This window comes from Ambystoma mexicanum, chromosome 8 (assembly GCF_040938575.1).
Source record: "Ambystoma mexicanum isolate Mex_15411 chromosome 8, UKY_AmexF1_1, whole genome shotgun sequence".
NCBI classification, from domain to species: domain Eukaryota; kingdom Metazoa; phylum Chordata; class Amphibia; order Caudata; family Ambystomatidae; genus Ambystoma; species Ambystoma mexicanum.
In genome coordinates, this window is record NC_090929.1 from 898,768,833 (window position 1) to 898,787,245 (window position 18,413).

Genomic DNA, 18,413 nt, shown 5'->3' on the forward strand with positions numbered 1-18,413 from the left:
AGCCTACATGCGTCTAGGGCAGGAGGTTCTCTGGATCAGGATTTTAAACACTAATGAAATTGCGATTTTAGTAAGAGTTTTAGACTTTTTGAAAAATGTGTTTGAATTGTATATCTTTTTTGTAATTCAGTGTTTGTTCTTTTATCAGTTGTGCTTAAGGAAATGTTTTTGTACTGTGAACTGTGTGAGAAGTACAGCCTGTAACACTATAAATAAATGCAAATAAATAAATAAATCCATGAATCGGGCCCAAATTCTTTCAATGCATTTCTGCACCAGGGCAATGTTATCGCTAATGCTAATATGGAATAGTAGCAGTAGGGCAAGCTTTGCCACCATACGAACATGTTTTGAAAGTATATGTTTTGACACTAGTTACATTTTATCCTTGGTGCAAATGCGGTTCAAAATGACACTTGCACCAGTGCAAAGGTTCTTTATTGAGGCACAAGGAGACCGATTTAGTCCATTTCAATGTATCCTCTTATGCTAAAGACTCTACTTATCGGTCATCGGGGGATTAGCATCACTCTAATGAGGCCTGTCTGTTGTCAATACCTTTGTAGTGAAGCATCTTTTTTTCACTTTAGTAATTGGTCAAGGGTGGTGGGAGTGGGTTTTTAGCATCTTTGACAGTCCCATCCCCCTCCCTACTGAGGGTCAATAGATTTTGCAGCACACCTTGCTATGGAAAGCTACAACCCAAAAGCTTGATGCATGCAGCAGTTTACCACACATTTCTTTTGTGTGGCTCACCTGGAAAATAGAAAGTACAGGAGTTACACCCAAGCCTGGGGGCAGAGGAACAAAAGATGAGCATACATTCAAAGGCCGCACCCTGCGTGATGTCTTCATAACACTGGCTTTACATACCTGCTGCCTACCCGTCCACCACTGGGACACATGTGCCCTGGAGGCAAACAAGGGGAGTGGCCGAAGGGGAGTGGGGGGGGGGGAGATGGCAGAGCCGTAGAGGAACTATAAGAGGAGCGCCTTGACGCTTCAACGACACGACTTGGACAATAACACTCCAGTGTCGTTTGTTCTGTGCTCAACTGTGTTCCCGAGGAAGCCATGTCACTCCCCAAAGGCTTCAAAGGCCTGCCGAAGCAGGCTGAGACTGTGGCCCAAGATGCAGGTAAAAACGGAACCGTTTCATCATTACTATTTGTAATTCACAGATGAGCATATGGGTAATGAGAAGAATAAGTGGCACCTACCATGAATGCACACAGAATTTCATTTGGCTATGCACCATTGTACCTTGTCTCATACCCAACTATTCATTACTGCACTTGTATTAATGGCCACATATTTATTTATTTATGCATTTATAAAGCGCACCTAACCCGTAGGCATCAAGGAGCTGATTTACATATGACTATATATATATAAATCACCTTTGCTCTGTTATAATTTCCTAATAAGTCCGGCATTCATTTTCTGTAACCTTCTAAGAGCCTGAGTTTTGTTTTTAGTTTCTCAACTGCACTGATGTTGCAGGAATTGTGCTGCGACACGTTTTATGAAATGTGCTTCTTCAGGAGCAGTTCTTTAGAATTTTGAACATTTCTTTGAGTAGAATCCAAAGGTTTCCAGGGTCTTGTATCTACGTGAGTAAATGTTGCTAGCCGAGTTGTTTAGGGGAATATCGTGTGACTATCATGGTTCGGAGATGGTTGCCTGCAAAGAAGTGGGTGCTTAGTAGTGTCCTGCGGTGGGCGAGGTCTGTTTCATGTCTGGATTGAGGTTGTTCTAGTTTGTGATATGCTTGATAGATTTTCTAGAGCAAGGGTCTAAAACCAGTGGCTCTCCAGTTGTTTTGGACTACAAATCCCGTTAACCCTCCCCATTGATTATACTGGCTGGAGTGGATGGGAGTTGTAGTCCAAAACATCTGGAGAGCAAAAGGTTGCAGACCCCTGGACTCGAGCGACATGACACTGATATCCACTGTTATGGGAGATATTTTAATCTATTCAGTCTGTAATTTTCTTTAATGACATGAATATGTTTTACAATACAAGATGGAAACTAGCCTTTTTTCTGATTTACAACTTGGCGTGTGTCTTGTTTTTCTGCTTTCCTCTCATTTTAGTGGGTCAGGGTGAGCAAGTTGCAAAGGACTGCTTGGAACACGGAAAAGCAGTTGGACAAGAAGGTGAGTGGATACACCATTGCTTTTATGACATGGAACATGCATGTATGTGAGCATGCCACGGTATGCTTACACATTGCAGAATTCTAGAAAAGCCACATAAAAAATCTCACCATCAAAAAATATCTAAAAACCCCCAACTTTGAAAAAACCTAAATCATAAAACATTGCCTTTGAAAAGTGTTTATTGAAGAGGGGGGTCATTCACCCAAAAATGCTAATTGCATGCAATGGGTCATCAACGCTTGCACAGATACTCACAAAGCCGAGTATGATTAGAAAGAGTAAATGAAGATTAAATCGCCTTCACTTTTACTCTTACTCTGCGCTTTGTGAGAAATAAAACACCACCTGCAAATTACGCGAGAAGTAAAACACCACCTGCAAATTACTCTTTGTAGACAGCATTTTATAACTGAATCCAACTGGTCTTTAGCAGGTGCTAAATCAAGGTGCATCCCATAGGAATCCTTTGATTTTACACCAGCATAATAAACAAATGCAGTCGTAAAAGCAGGTGCTCTTCCAAACGGAGGAGAAAAGCAGAGATGCTAGCTCTGCTATGGTGCCCTCAGAAGCCTTGGAAAGGCACTAAAATGTGATGGGGCACAAAATGAAAGGCACTTTGACCTTTCCACTTTGCACTCCACTCACCACAAAATGGCTCCCTTATTTTCATAGACTATCTGTGATATGTCTCTTGCTGGCAGTGCCTCGGGAATCAAGCTGAGGCGCTCCCAGGACCAAAAAAGCAAAAACATGTCTGGGATTACTATTCCTATGGAGAGTTGATCTGGGCTGGTAGTTAGGGACAAGATTAAGATTTATATGTACGCAGTCATTCCCCTTCTGTAAAGACCCAGACAGGATTACAAACTACACAATGGAAGCTCTTCAAATGATATTTCTCACTGATTTTGATCAGAAACTTTCCAGTGCTTTTTTTTTTTTTTAGATTTATGGGAAATGGAATTTAGTCAGGGAAGTAAAGCACAAAGACAAGTGAGCGCAGAATTGTAATTGTTTGAAGAGAAGATGTTGGGAGTGCGCAGTTACTCAGCAGTGTATGGCAGATAACCAATTGCAGATAGTTGTATGGAAAAGGTGAAGAGGAAACAGAATCTTAGACTGTTCCCTGAAGAAACGATAAGAAAGCCCAAAGCAAGAAATAATTGCAGTGAGAGGCTAAGCGAAGATAGACTATTGACGAGGACCAAGAGCAGAGCCATGGGGGACACCACAAAGATGCAGAGAGGGGTCTGGCGATGTACCATCACAAGATACTAAGTGCATTTGGAAAATTGGAGGAGACCTCGGTGAAAACAGATCCCAAAATACCAAGAGAAGAGGATGTAGGACAGAGAATAAAGTGATCAAGAACTGCTTAACATTGTTTGCAACTGAAGTTAGCAGGTGCAGGGTATTCGTTTAAAATAGGTACAATATTAACTTGATTGAATGATTTCGTGAAAAGCTTCAGAAAAGTGGAATAGGGGCCCTGCATTTTGTCCTTAGTTTTGATACGTCACAATTGAAATTTCGCTTCTTGTTTTCCACAAATGTATCAAACATTGATGTTCATGGATGTGTTTAAAGGGCAGCTTCTCCTTCTTTACAGGCTATGGGCCTAATTCACAGATGTGTTTTATAATGGCAAAACCCCATTGGAAAACGCTCTGTGAATTCTTTAGCAATTAGATTTCAGAGTATGCTTTTGATTTCAATATTGAAACATTTGACATGGCCCCTTAGGCATAAAGAAAGTAATTGAGTGCACAGAGCGGTGTCACAGGCTGGATATTCCGGGTGGGGAGGTGAGACTACAGCCTCACTTCATCTAACCGGCGAGCGAGTGGCTCCAGAAGGAAACAGGGAAGGTGCAGAAGAGGTGCAGGGTCTCTGGATGTAATCTATGTAGACGATGTTGGTGAGACTAAAACTCAAGCAGGATGACATCCAAAATAATGCCCGGCGGATTTCAGGTACCCCACTCTTGTCACCCTCATTTAGGATTAAATGGCACCTCTGCTCCAATCAGCCAGGCATTAAAAGGTCAGAGAGCATTGTGTTTTCATCAATGAAGAACTCATTAAATTGCATGTTTTGCAGCAAAGTTCCCCAGCAAATAACAAGTGGTTCATGAAATGAACACTCTGGAAGAGGTCCCCATATTCGTAGGCAGGACAAGACCTTAAAGTAAAACTATTTCCCTACCTACTTTTGCTTCTATGTAGTCCTAAATTCTGTGTTTACTTCTAATCTGTGTTTTGGTTGAATTGATTTGGTCAGGCCAGAAGATTATCAACGACAACAAAATATGTAAATAAGCACATTTGGCTCACTCGGGACCCCAAAGATGGGGACATGAACCAGGCGTGTCAGGGAGGCATTGGGGCAGCCGTGACATATGATAACCTCAGAGTCATACAGGTGCCAGACCAACCCCCACCAGTCCCCTCTTCACCCTTTCCCAGCACTTGCCCACAGGCTCCCTTTCCCGGACTAGCCCAACTTGGTCCACCCGGCCCACCGCACTCATCCTCCCTTTCCCACTTTTCCCCTGGCACTTGCCACATTGGCCCTCCCAGCACTTCCCTGCTCCTTCCATGGGGGCACCCCACTCCTGCACTTCCCTCTCTACTCCCTCGCTCCCTGCACTTATCACCTTCTCAAGCACTTGCACCATAGGATTGTCACAAGGCTAATTTAACCGTCTTTTGTTTTTTGTTGTTCTACGCTCATGATTCCCTTGTCCGCCACCCTCCGTCTTGTCTTGTGGCACCTGGAAACACTTGTGTATAAACGCCATACAAATGTCCAATAAATAAAATAAATAAAAATGAGTACAGTTGAACCTTCCATACAATAAACATTGGGAGTATATATGGTTCTATGTCATTTCATTGACAGTCTTTTTTTTTTAATTCGTTTTTTTAATGAAAAATGTTCAACAAAAAAACTCATTGAAATTGTTTATTTTGGGGGGTTTCCCCCAAACTCCCATCCCTTATTATTTTTTCTCCATGCCCCCGATCCCTTATATGCACTCCCCCCCCCATATTTTTCGATGAGTTTTTTTCATTGAAAAAGTTTTGTTGAAAACTCTTCGAAAAAGACTATCGATGAAGGGATGTAGTACCATGTATATATAGTGCAAGATTATCTTTTGCAGTGTTTATGTGCAAGTGCAGTGAAAAGTCCTGGATTGGTGATTAAGGGGATGATGTCCAACTGCTCAGGTGCTCCTTCCAGGGAATCAATGTGCTTCCCGCGGAGTCCTGAATCCTGGTGCAGTGGGGGTGGACTTGATGCGCAGATGCAGGGTATGGCAGTGGTGCACAGCGAGTGGGGTGATTATATCACTCTAGTTTTGATCTGTTACCGATTTTTCCACCGTCATCTCTGCTGGGAGGCAGTCCCATGCATTGTATTGTGTTTATGTCACTCCTAAATCACCCCAACGCGTTCCTCATCAAGACCCGTTTTTGAAAATCACACTGCAGCTGGACTATTAGCCACACATGTACTTTTCGGTGGTTTTATGTCATTCCATTAGCAGGGTTTTTTTCACTGAGTTTTTTGCCGCTGAATTTTGTCCCAAAAAAACTCATCGATGTTTAACATTATTTTACGGGGTCGCATCCCAGTCCCCATTTCCCTGTTAGTTATTTACTCCCTACTACTTATAACCCTTAACCGCCCTCCCTGCATATTTTGCAATTAATTTTTCCGGCCAAAAATCGGTGGTAAAAAAATCTGCAGAAAAAAACATTTTAATGAATGAACGCTGTACCACTTTACATATATCGCACATGGCATGCTCATTAAGAAGGAGCCATGCTTCCCCTCTTACTCCCTGAAGATCATTAAAGTGCGTAGGATTCTGGATGCTAAACCTAAAATGTGTGTTCTGTGGCTCCAGTTGGCTGCTCGGATCCCTGCTATCCTTGAAAGATCAGTTGTACATTTTCAGTTTTGAAAGGGGTACTCTCTAACGCGAGGTGCTACTTTACAGTGGTTGCACAAGTCACCTATCATGGAGACTTCCATTCTACTCGTCCACCTCTCCTCACCACGGTTCCATGTTGTACCAGCCCTTTCACCTACTTTGGTAGCCTTCCTCCTGGTGCCGGCCCTTCAATACTCCTCGATCACCACTGAAACATGGCCGTCCGAGTGGTCATTCATGCGAACCTTTCTTTGCTATTGGGTACCCCTAGACTGCCGATTCTAGCCTGCTGCTTGCCCCACTCAACACATCGATAGGTTTCTAACCTGTGTTCCTCCTACTGGGCCTGGCAACACGCTGCCCTAGCCGCATCCTGGCCTCTTGCCTCCATGCCATGTCCTGTTTACTCCGTCTGACCAGCTTCTGGCACAACTAAGAGTTGGTAGCAATGGAAGGGGTTCCACGTTGGTTTTTCGACATCCTTGTAATCGTGTGCACTTTGGGCCCATTTCCACAATTTGACTTTGACCAAATGTTCTTTTTAAGTGGCGGTCTACCGCAAACCCCACCTTCTATATCACAAGCCACCCCCTGACCCCATATCCCCACACGCATTATCACATACCCCAAAAAAGAATGTGGTCAAAGTGAAATCAAGGAAAAGTGCTCAAAGTGCACACGCTGAAATGAACGTCGAAAAACAAACGTAATCAACGTCGAAAACAAACGAATTAAGGTGGGAAGGAATGCTACGGCATAGAGCTAGTAGAGGCCTATCACCCTCAACCCAAAGACAAGCACTGGAAAGGTGGACCCCCCTTCTGTGCTTCTAGTGGCTTTATGTGATGTTGAGTGGACCTCAGCCATGGTGGTTGCCTGTGATTTTGTTTTTGTGCTCCCACCTCTTCCCCCTATTGAGCCTCGGGTTTTACTTCCTGTTGAGCTCGTGCTCTTTCCTCCCACCCAGAGCATTGCAGTTGCCCCTCTTTCTCGCCTACGTATTTCCTGTTCGGGTGATGGCTGCAACTCTGTGTTAAGTTCATGTTTCTCCTCTATTGTTCAACTCCTTTGATGGATCTGATCTTCCAATGATTTTGTGTAGTAAGTATGGAACACCAATGTTGTTTGCAAAAAAATGACATGTCACCATCGCCACCAACACGCATGTGAGGAACAACAATCCACAGCATGGCAACATAGCCAATACTGTCCCTCTAGACATCCCACTCAGTCTTCTTGCCTTCTGGTAACTAGGCACATCCTACAAATAAGGAAAGGCAGATGGGTCAAATAAAGGAAGGTGGGAAGATGGGCAAGGAGTACAGAACTCAAAATGATGAGCAATTACTAATATATGCATATATGTATGCTGGTAATTTATATAGCATGAACCTAGCTAGAAAGCAAGGGAGGGCTACGCAATAAAGGGAGTGGAACATAGATGTAGGGGTAGAGGGGCGGAGGGCTGCCTTGTCACTCTATGGTCCTGATTTGCCAGTGAAGTGCTCCCTGAAGAGGTGTGTCTTCACATCCTGCCTGAACCCCAGGTGGTAGGGATCCAGACTAATGTTAGCATGGTGGGTTGCTCCAGCGCGTAGGAGCATAGCAGGAGATTGCTTGCTTTCTGGGCTTCTTCTTGCACTTCTTGGATTCCAGTCTGGCAATATCTTGCCTAATGGTATTGCAGCCACTAAGTCCCACACCCCCACTCCCAGCTCCCACTTCCAGTTAAGCATTTGGAGAGTCGAGATTATTATCTAACTTAGTACGGGAGTGAAGGACTTAAACACATTTTTAAGGGTTTAGCCAAAGATAATAGTCATGGTGGCTCGACAGAACTCAACATCATCTCACGAGGTAGCATCCAGTGTCCAGTATTAGCAGAACATGTATGCAGTAGCCCACATGGCAGATGTGTATATGTGGTTATCACCTCGTTCAGAGTGTGCATTTGGAATGTCCCAGGTGTTGCTTTTACTCTAACCTAATGAGCATGGACCTCTATAGGCAGAGGAAGAGGTGTCCAGAGTAAAATTCAACAAAGCAGGACACTTCTTTATTGACAATACAAACATTCCATGCCTACCTCACAGAGATACAATGACTGGCGGGGACAAAAGGTATGTCAAAGTTGGAGGCCCCTCAAATGTCAAAATTGTCTTGCATCCTTTGCAGATCCAATGACAAATTAGGCAACATGGTTGGCCGGAACCCACATCAGGGATACGGAAGTCTGACAGGATTTCAGGGACATATATGCATAAAATAGGTTTTGAGAACGCACCCCTAATTTGAAAAAACCTGTCTCCACGGTCACGGGTGGACCTATCTACGTACGTACAAGGAGATAGATACATTTAGTTTAACACGCAAAATTCTCTCATCAAAAGAAATGGGCGATTGATTTTCCTGGCACTGATTGTCCTGAAAAAATGGACTCAGTACTCCTCTAGTACATATTAATTAAATTGGTTCCATTTATTAGCATCAATAAAATTCATAAAAATGACCCTTATAATACACACTGTGGGTATGTACTATACATATTAATCACTTACAAATCACAAAACACAACATCTAACGAATTTCAGACACAGAAGACATAAAAATACAACACTAAGCACTCTAAAAGTGTCTCTAAAACATATTTCAGGGACTACATAAGGATGAGTCTGAAGGGATACCCTGTCTTTATGCAAGAACATGCAAGTGTGCTTAGCACATAAAACCTGCAGCTTTTCTTTCACCCGGGTAGCAAACGAGGTGATGGCAAGCAAGGCCCCCTTCCACTCCACCACCTTATAGTTACTTAAGGCCATTTGCTCAAAAAGACTCATGATTCAAAACTGGAATAACAGCCTCCAAAACCAATATTGGATGGGGTGCTGATGTATGCAACTTAATTATGAAATGTAATGCAAACATTCTGTGATTGTTTGTGCATACCAATCACTCACAGGCCTCACATATATTATTACAGCTCAATGTGCAAATGCCAGATGAGACATGAAGGGCAGAACATTGGCCAACGTACCTTAGCATTATCTGTTTGCCAAGAGGCAACACAAAAGAGCCAATCTACCTTCTTTAATACTGGCTCTCGGGGAAAAGCTTCCTCACTGCAGGTAAACATCCAACATATTTCGACCAAAAAATGAAGGCGATTACACAGTAGGTCAGAACTCAGGGCACTCTCGCCACAGTAATATCTTTTCAGCTTCCTTCTTGTGATAAGACCATTTATGAGTAGAATGGAGGAGTCATTCTCTGTTTGATTGTCCAACTCAGTAGTTTCAGGCCATTGCATGCCTCTTTTCTTGCTCAGCACCACAGTCTGCAGAGAGATGGATGTGTGTCCTGCCATGTTTGTTTAGGTTAAACGTGGCTTTGGTATTTTCACAGGAACACAAACTCATAAGGCAGGGACGGCCTGACAGGGCAGCAAGACAGCCTAAAGTTGAGGGTCACAGGTCAGGGCCATGCACTTGGTAGTGACACGTGCTAACTACCCACCTATGTTTGGACGAATCGGAGTCAAGGGGTTATATCTGATCTGACGGGTCCCGGGAGGATAGCTCAGTGGCAACGTGCTCGCCTTGGAAGCAAGGTGCGTGCTTAAAAACATCTGGGTATTTAAGAGCGCTATAAATATGCAACTAAGACAACAACTACAAAATTCTGCAACAGCGCCTCGATGCCCCCGGGCTGTGGGAGCGCTTTAAAAATGCAAATAAATAAAATAAATAAATAAATAAATAAATATTGATAGACAATCAATCTAACTGTACGGTTAGGGGTCTCTCACTACTACATACTAGAACTTGCCCTGGGGTGGTTTGGATACCAGACAGGGCCATGCAGCCGTTTCTAGGATGCATTCCTATGGAACACCAGTTGCAGCTCGACTTTGTAGCCTTGCAAAGGCGCCCTACTTGAGCAGATATAGCCATCAGGCCTATATATGAGGTTTCATAAGTGTACAGTGGTTGGCTTCCAATTGCCAAAGTGGCGGCCCACCTCTTGCCTTGTCAGGACTTTCTCTGGAGTTATTTACCAACACATGCTTCTATGGCGGCCCACAAGTAACTTATCCTTTGGAAGCCTTTGCTTAATTGACCACCATAATTGACCAACATGATCAGTCCAAGAAGAAGGGGTGTGGCTGATTTCAGGAAGAAAGGGGTTCCTGGATAAATCAGTTACTGCGGTGATGTAAGCAGGGATATACATGCAGTTCACTCTGCTGCCAATGGGCTGCCATTGTTGACATCAGCTTGTTGAAAACGAAAAGAACTGAAATTAGGCCAGACTGGATGACCTGGTTCTGATGATGTAGACACACACCAATGCCCAGAGGACCAAGGAATCTATAGCGGGGGGTCCTGAAAGGATAAAGAAGTAGATATCTTTTAAGCGTATGGCACAGAGATGGTCTCCACATCTGTAGGAAGGGCAGTACTTGCAACAGAATTCCCATCTTGAATTCTTAAGTTCGCTTATAACGATTGGCGGGTGGAACGAAAGGGCAGGCGTTCTCTGTTCTAGGGAAACACCAGTCCAGTGTGGTGCCCACTCTATACATCAATTCTTCTTCCAGAAAACGCTGTAGTATTTCCCCCTGACGGAGAAGCCTGTTTGATAGCTCGGGGCACCAGTTCCAAGAAAGAGTAAAGGGGGAGACGAGTGTACACCCCAAAGAGTGGAATGATGCCTGAGAAGCATCCAGAACTGGCACCTGCCGGGGAACATCTCCAATCAGTGTTTCATTTAAGTCATTTTTGGATATTCTTATGTCCACAAAGTGCTCAAAAACGCCCCCAAAAAATTGAAACCCAGGAGTCAAAGTCTCCATAGATTGCACTGTGTTTAAAATACGACTTCCAGTTCTTTAATGGAAATATTCTTAAACATCCTGATGGCATTTCTGTTTTCCTATAATGTCTCACCTCTAACCTCAACCACTCTCTGTCCTCAGATTGGGGCTAGTACAAATCCAATCGCTACGCTGTCTTGTATTTTGTTCCCTGAAGATATGACAATTCTTCGTGTTCTTAATTAAATGTTCACTTTATTTTGTCACCAAATTTATTTACTCCCAACATTATAATCAAGGACGTATTTTGACATCCTAAAAAAGTGAACTGATTTGCTAGTTAATCTCAGGTGTTTTCCTGTTGCTGATTTGATGTCTCCCTAAATTTCCTCAGTTGTGCCAGTATTTGGGCCAAGCGGCCACCGGGAGATGGTTTATGGAAGGAATAGGTACTTTGCCATTTTTGGCTAGGGCTTCTTGCAAATATATCAGGGAGAAACTCTTAATCAGAGAAACCTAGGAATCCACGTGATTGCCAAATCTGAACAATACAAAGGATGATTGTTCAGCAGAGGCGTAGATAGGGTAGGGCCTGAGTGGGCAAGGCCAACCCAAAATCTGTAAATGCCCTCTCAGCAGTGCTGTGTGGGCATTTACAGATGTTAATGCCACTGCGGTTGGCCCACTTGCTAGACAATCCTGGATACGCCTCTGTATGTTCAGCATGGTGACTTCTTGTTCTTGGACTAGTTACAATGATTGATAGGGTGTTTGGAACTATTGAATCCTTTTACACAGCTTTAAGACATGGGCCTCATTATAAGTTTGCCGGTCAGGAAACAAGGGTGCCGGTAAGTTCACTGACACCCTTGTTTCCGGATAAGCAAATTCCGAATCTGCCTGCCATGGCCGCTGTGCCCGACAGGTCTGACCCTGCCGAGGACAGCGGCCACAGTAGGCAGACCGGTCACGGAAGCACCGGCACTGTTAGCAATGGAGCCGGTGCTTCCGTGTCCCCACTCCCATAGAGTCCTACAGGACTCTATGGGAATGGGGACATACATTTTACGGGCGCCTGACTTCCCGGGCCGCCAGAGTTGTAATCACCTGGTGGCACTGGGAAGTCAGGCGCCAGAAGAAATGTTACGAGTCCAGTGGAAACCCGCTGGTAGCACTGACAGGGTGACCACCTGACTCGTAATTTGCCCCATCGTCAATAAATTGAGAAAGGAGCCTTCAGTGGACGAAACTATAATTATCTCAATTTTCCCCAAACTGAGCCACAAAAAAAGCTAAACCATGGGAGATACAAAATTGACAATATGCTGGACATAGTACATCAAATTGTCATCTCCACGAAATTCTTTGATACCTCCAACGATTTCATGATCAGAGCAGAGCCACCATAAACTCAATCAGAGAGTGCCCTTCTGCACTCTTTAAGAAGCAGATCCCTAAACCAATAAAGCGCTTTCAGAATCTGTAGATAACTGAGAGCTGGAATAGCTGTTAGATTGCCTCCCCCCATCCCCCAAGGAAAGGGTTGCATTGTGAAGCCTCATGTCAGAAATATTGCAAAAAAAGACCTGTCCCCATTTTAGAAGGGTCTAGCACCTGACAACCTGTTCACAGAGAACCTGCCTGGCAATTCCCTGTGTTGCCAGAGGCTGGGGCATCTTGGGGGCCACTGGTGTCAGAGAAGCCCCTGGTTGTGCCTCTGGCATCCTGGTGGTGGCTGAGGATAGCTACTCACTGAGAGACCCAAGGAAAAGAAATAAATACGTCTGTCTAGACCTCAACTCAACCTATAATAGAAGAAAGACCACTTCATAAGCTGTTTTGTTAACACCTTGTTTTTCCCTTCCAGTCATCGATAAAGGATGCAAGGCTGCGAAGGACTCCGGGGAACACGTGGCAGGGCAGATAAAAGGGCAGATCCCCGGATTGAAGAAGAAGTGATGCTCGCAGCCAACGAACGCTATCCAGATACCATGAGCCGACTTCTTTCAATCTGCACTTGTTAGGAGAAGAAAACCTTGTATGGACTCACAAGCATGTTCAAAGTTCAGCATTGATGATCATAGCCTGTCATTAAATCACTTCACCATCTAAACCCTCCTGAATGTGCTACTTTTATGCCAAATAACAGGCTAGTGCTCCAGAGCCTGGAGGAGCCAAGTGAAGAAACCTGGCTAATCCTGCATCAGCAGGGACGGCCGGCCCGGTTTCTCGTGATTACAGCGTCAAAAGGCACGGTAACCCGTGCATATCTCCCTGCTGCATGCTGTGAAGCGATCGATCATACAAAACTGCAATTATCCGTGGATAAGTGCGAACCCTCCAATCATTACTAATGCAATTCATGCATAGAGACGCCACACAGTCCCTTCCAAACAACAACCCTATTTAAAGGGTATATATTCTAGACAAAGGGCAGTATATATGTTAGAATTCCTTTATTTTATTCATCAGTTAAATATCATCGTGAAAAAACATTTATAAAGAGTCACATGAAACACATCATCTATTAAAAACCAAATCTAGAAAGACACATATCACACCAACCAATTATCACATCTCACACATCATTTCTCACATCCACTATCACCCCCATTCATACAAACAACCATTTGTACTTGTGCAAAAATCACAATTTTAATAATTCTGTTCTGTAATCAGAACTCCCATCTGCTTGGACTTATTCCTTGTCTACTGAAAGTTGATAGTTGGCAATTTGTCTTAATATAAGAAAAGGTAAAGGTTCAAAAATAATTGCTTATAACATATGTCAATTACCATATTTGTTTGTATAAACCCAAGTTAGAACCACCTCTGGGAGGAGTGGGCTCTATGGTAATGTCTACTCGTGAAGCGATAGATCAGCATGGTGCAGACCAGAAGTGAACATGATAAGTCTATCATCAGAAAGTAAAATGGAAAAATGAGCAAACAGTGAATAAGCAGCCAGAATAAGGACCTTGTAAGAACAGGAACAAGAAGTGAAAGAGGTTGAACACGACACACATGTACATTGAAGGCACCTCTAAGGGTCTGGTGGGAGGGTGCTAATATCATGTTATGGGGAATGGGCTTCAGGTTCTCTGGGAAAGCGAGAGAAGGCTTGATGGACAGTGTTAGACTATTCAGAGGTAGGAATAGACAGAGGATAGAGTTGTATCACTGTTTAATGCAACAATGGAGACTATGTGCTTTTAGTAACTGAGCTGGGTGATCAAGACAGTTTTGTATGTTAAGCAGGATGTTTTATAGGAGATGTATGCATCATGTGAGAGCCAATGGAGAGAGGACAGAAGAGTGATGTGATCCCACTTCTTCCCTTCATAAATAAGTGGGGGGGGGGGGGGGTGGGCAGCGCAATATGGACTGGCTGTCGGAAGGGCCGTGGTCGACTTTCAAAGTCCAGCAAGGTGGGATCTTTATCTGTAAAGGCAGTAATGAGAAAGCTTGATCTACAATTGGAAGTGTTGGTGTGGCTAGAGTTTGATTTTGTAGAGCGCTTGCTGGTGAGGGCATACACCTTTGTCTTACTTTTGCCACATGGTCACACATAGTGGGCAGAAATCCGAGCGTGAAGGCCGGAGATTTGGTGCATGCTCAAGCCAGGGGGGCACAGCAAGTGATGAGTACCTTAGGGATGCACTCAGGCCACATATACCAGGCTGACTTCACAGAAGAAAAAGAACACTAGTTCAGACCCTGCTAGCCTTCCATTCAACCCCACAGAAAAAAGTATTGAAGCTCTTCCACTGTCCTCAACATATATCATTAAACAGCATGAAGGCAAGGCCCTCCCTCTCTTGTCGAATTGTAGCGTGTAAACCTTTTCTAGTGTGTTCAACACAATTCGTGTAATACCCAGGGGAGCTGCTTCTGATAGCTTGTTTGAATAGATGAGCTGGAGTTTGTCTGGTGTTGGCATCTTTCAGCTTTATTGCTAATGATGGAGTGGCTGTTATGTTATTCAAGTGACTGTTTGTAAAGCCCTGAAGACCCCCTGATGTTGCATTGCAGCACCTAAGTGTACTCACAGTGGACCCTAGTCTGACTTGGGGGCTTATTCACTACATGCCATAGAATCTGTCAGAAAGAGAAAGACCACTGCTGTTTCTGAGAGTTAGACCTCTCTGGCAGATTCTTTTCACTCATCATCCAGATGGAACTTGTATCCCCCAGTATTTCACTGCTGCGTGCATTCAACCTGTATTCACAAGCAACAAATACATTTGGGCAAAGGGGGCAAATGCCCCCATTCTCCATGAACAACGGGGGAAAGAGTGTATGGGCAATGTGAGCATGTGTGAAACTAGCCAATATGAGTGAGGGGAAGTCTGCATGGGTAATGGGCCTCATCACAAGCTTGCCGGTCTGGAAACAACGGTACCGGTAAACTTGCTGGTACCGTTGTTTCCGGACTGGCAAACTATGAGTTCTGCGAGCGGGTGCCTTTCAGCCCGCCAGATCTGACCTGACAGGTGGAACGGCACCCGCTCACAGACCTTGACGGATGCACCAGCACCATTCATGAATGGTGCCGGTGCATCCGTCCTCCCCATTCCCATTGAGTTCAATGGGACTCAAATGGGAATGAGGGTGATATTTTTCGGCGCCCGGGAATGGGCAATTACCGGATCCGCTGGGGCTATAATGCCCCGGTAATTGCCCATTCCCGGACACCGTAAAATTCATGACTGCGGCGGCAGCCGTGCAGGTATTACCAGCACGGCTACCGTCAACCTCGTAACGACCCCCAATGTGTGTATAGGCAGTGTATGGGTGGGAGAAGTATACAAGTGTATGTGTGGTGAGCAGTTCACTTGTGGGGGCAGTGTGGTAATTTTCCCTGTCAAGATTCTGCAACCAAAATGGCAAAAAATAACCATTGGCAAAGCCAATAGTTTGGGCATTTTCATAGGCAATGAATACAAATTTGACAGGTATTACCATCCTATGCTCAGCTACTCACACCTTTTGACAACAATTGGCCTCATATATCCAAGCACTTGCATCATAACCAGGGATTGACTTCAAACATCCAGGTACACAAACTATTGGCATGAATATCCCTGAAATGGCCAGGTTCTCACAATAATTTGTGTGAGGGGGAACAGTGTGTGTTTGTGTGTATGAACAGTATGGTGGCAGTGTGTTTGTGTGTATATGAACATGGTGGGTGGGTGGGTGCAGTGCATGCATATGTGGGCAGTGTTAGTGTGTGTGGTGCATGAGAGTTTGCCTACGCATGATATGATATATGATGTCATTTATAACGCGCCTATAGGCGCATTTGTGCTGTATGTGGCTAAGTTGTGGTGGGTCATTCTGTGTGTGGGGGAGTCTGTTTTGGGGTAGTGGTGTGCGTATATAGTGTGGGTGGGGGCTCTGTGGGTGCTAGGACAGTATTTGCGAGGGGGCAGTGTTTGTGTGTGCAGGGTGGAAATGTGGCAATGTGTGCATGTGTGATGCTCACCAACATTTGTGAGAGGATGTTTGCACAGGGGCAATGTGTGTGGGGGCAGTATATGTGTGGGAGGTGTATATTTGTGGGTGGCAGTGAAAAACAAACATTGGCAAAGTCAACAGTTTGGGCTTTTGACTAGGTATTATATAAGCATGTATCACCATCCTATGCTCAGGTACTCACACCTTTTGGCAATAATTTGTCACATATGTCCAAGCACGTGTATCCTCACCAGGGATTTACTTCAAATACCCAGCTACAAAAACAATTAGTATGAATTTCCCTGAAATGGCCAGGTACTCAGAGCAACTATTGTGTCTGTGTGTTGGGTGGGGACAGTGTGTGTGTGTGTGTGTGTGGGGGGGGGGGGCAATGTGTGCATATGTGGGCAGTGTTAGTGTGTGTGTGTGAGTTTCTATGTGTGTGCAGGGGTGATGTATGTGGACAGTGTGTGTGTGTGTGTATTTATGTATTTGTGTATGTGGGGGGTTGTTTAGGGGACAGTGGTGTGGGGGGACAGTGTGCATGGGGACTGTGCGTGGTGGCCAGTACATGTGTGGGGCAGTGTGTGTGTTTTGGGGCATTATGTGTGATGGGTGTAGTGTGGTAGTGTTGGTGTATGTGGGCAGTGAGTTCATGTGGGTTGTCTGTGGGGGTAGTGTGCATGTATTGAAAGTATGCAGGTGAAATTGGGGTAAATGTGTGTGAGAGGACTGTGTGTATGGGGGACAGTGTGTGTGTGCATGGACAATGTGTGTGAATGGATGGGGGAAATATATGTGTGAGGTAAATATATGTGTGGGGAGCAGTGTACATGTGGGGGCAGTGTGTTTGGGGCAGTTTGCGCATGGTGCAGTGTATGGGAGTGTGTGGGGTAGTTTTAATTTGTAAGGGTTGTTTGTGGGGGCGGCAGTGTTTGTAGTTAAGATCAATGTGTGCATGTATGATGCTCACCAATATGTTTGAGTGTGTGTGTGTGTGTGTGTGTGTGTGTGTGTGTGTGTGTGTGTGGCGGTGTATCTGTGGGGGAAATGTATGGTTAGTGGGCAGTGTGCATGTGGGGATTTGTAAAAGTAGCGTGTGTGTGTGCGTGTCTGTGTGTGTGTATGTGTGAAAGAAGTGTTAGTTTGTAGGGGTAGTGTTAATGCACGTGTGTGGGTGCAGTGTTAGTGTGTATGGGTAATGCATGCATGTGTGATGCTCACCAATATGTGTGTGAGAGGATGACTACATGGGGGTAATGTGCACAGGGCATCATGTGTGCCTGTGGCAGTGGGGGATCTCTATTTTAGGGTAGATGTAGTGTGTGCTGGCAATAGGTGTGCTTGGAAGTGTTTGGGGGCAGTGCGTGTGTGGAAATTGTGGGAGGTGTGCATGAGGGGGAGAGTGCATGTGTAGCAAAAGTTTGCTTATGTGTGAACGGTGTGTGTGGGCAGGGTAGTATGCATGGGGACAGGGGGACATGTGTGGTTGGGCAATGTGGTGGGGACAATGTGTGCGGTCATTATGTTTGGTACATTGTGTGGGGAAGAGCAGTGTGTGTGGGAAGTGTGTGTTTCATGGGTAGTGTTTATGTCAGTGGGAAGTGGATGCATGTGTGTTTAGGCAGTGGATGTGTGGAAGTGTGTGAAAGCAATGTGTGGGGGAAGTTTGTGTGGCGGTCAGTGTGTACCAGAGCAGTGCGTCCCCAGTTGGTTTGGATGCGGCGTTAGTGGCAGTGTATGGGGGCCAGTGTGTGTGTTTGTGTGGTGGGGCAGTGCATGTGTGGGGGAGTGAACAGTGTGTGTGTTTGCGGGGGGGGCAGGTAGTTTGTTGGTGTGTGTTGGTGTATGGGTGTGTGGAGGGCATTGTTTGTGGTGGTGTGCACCACTATGTGTGGGAGGCAGTGTGTGTGGGTGTTTGGAAGCATTGTCTGTGGGGCGGGGGCAGTGTGTAAGGGGCAGTGTGTGTGGAGCAGTCTGCTTTGTGCGTGAGTGCGGGAGCAGTGTGTGTGTGGGGGGGAGTTGTTTGTGCG

General features: G+C 45.0%; 1 long non-coding RNA gene across 1 annotated transcript; it reads left to right on the forward strand.

The window, feature by feature from the left end:
- Nucleotides 1–999: 999 nt before the first annotated feature.
- Nucleotides 1,000–13,033, forward strand: LOC138472551 (uncharacterized). Its single transcript, XR_011268640.1, has 3 exons — nucleotides 1,000–1,138; nucleotides 2,099–2,161; nucleotides 12,788–13,033. It is a non-coding gene; the product is annotated as an uncharacterized lncRNA (long non-coding RNA).
- Nucleotides 13,034–18,413: the final 5,380 nt, after the last annotated feature.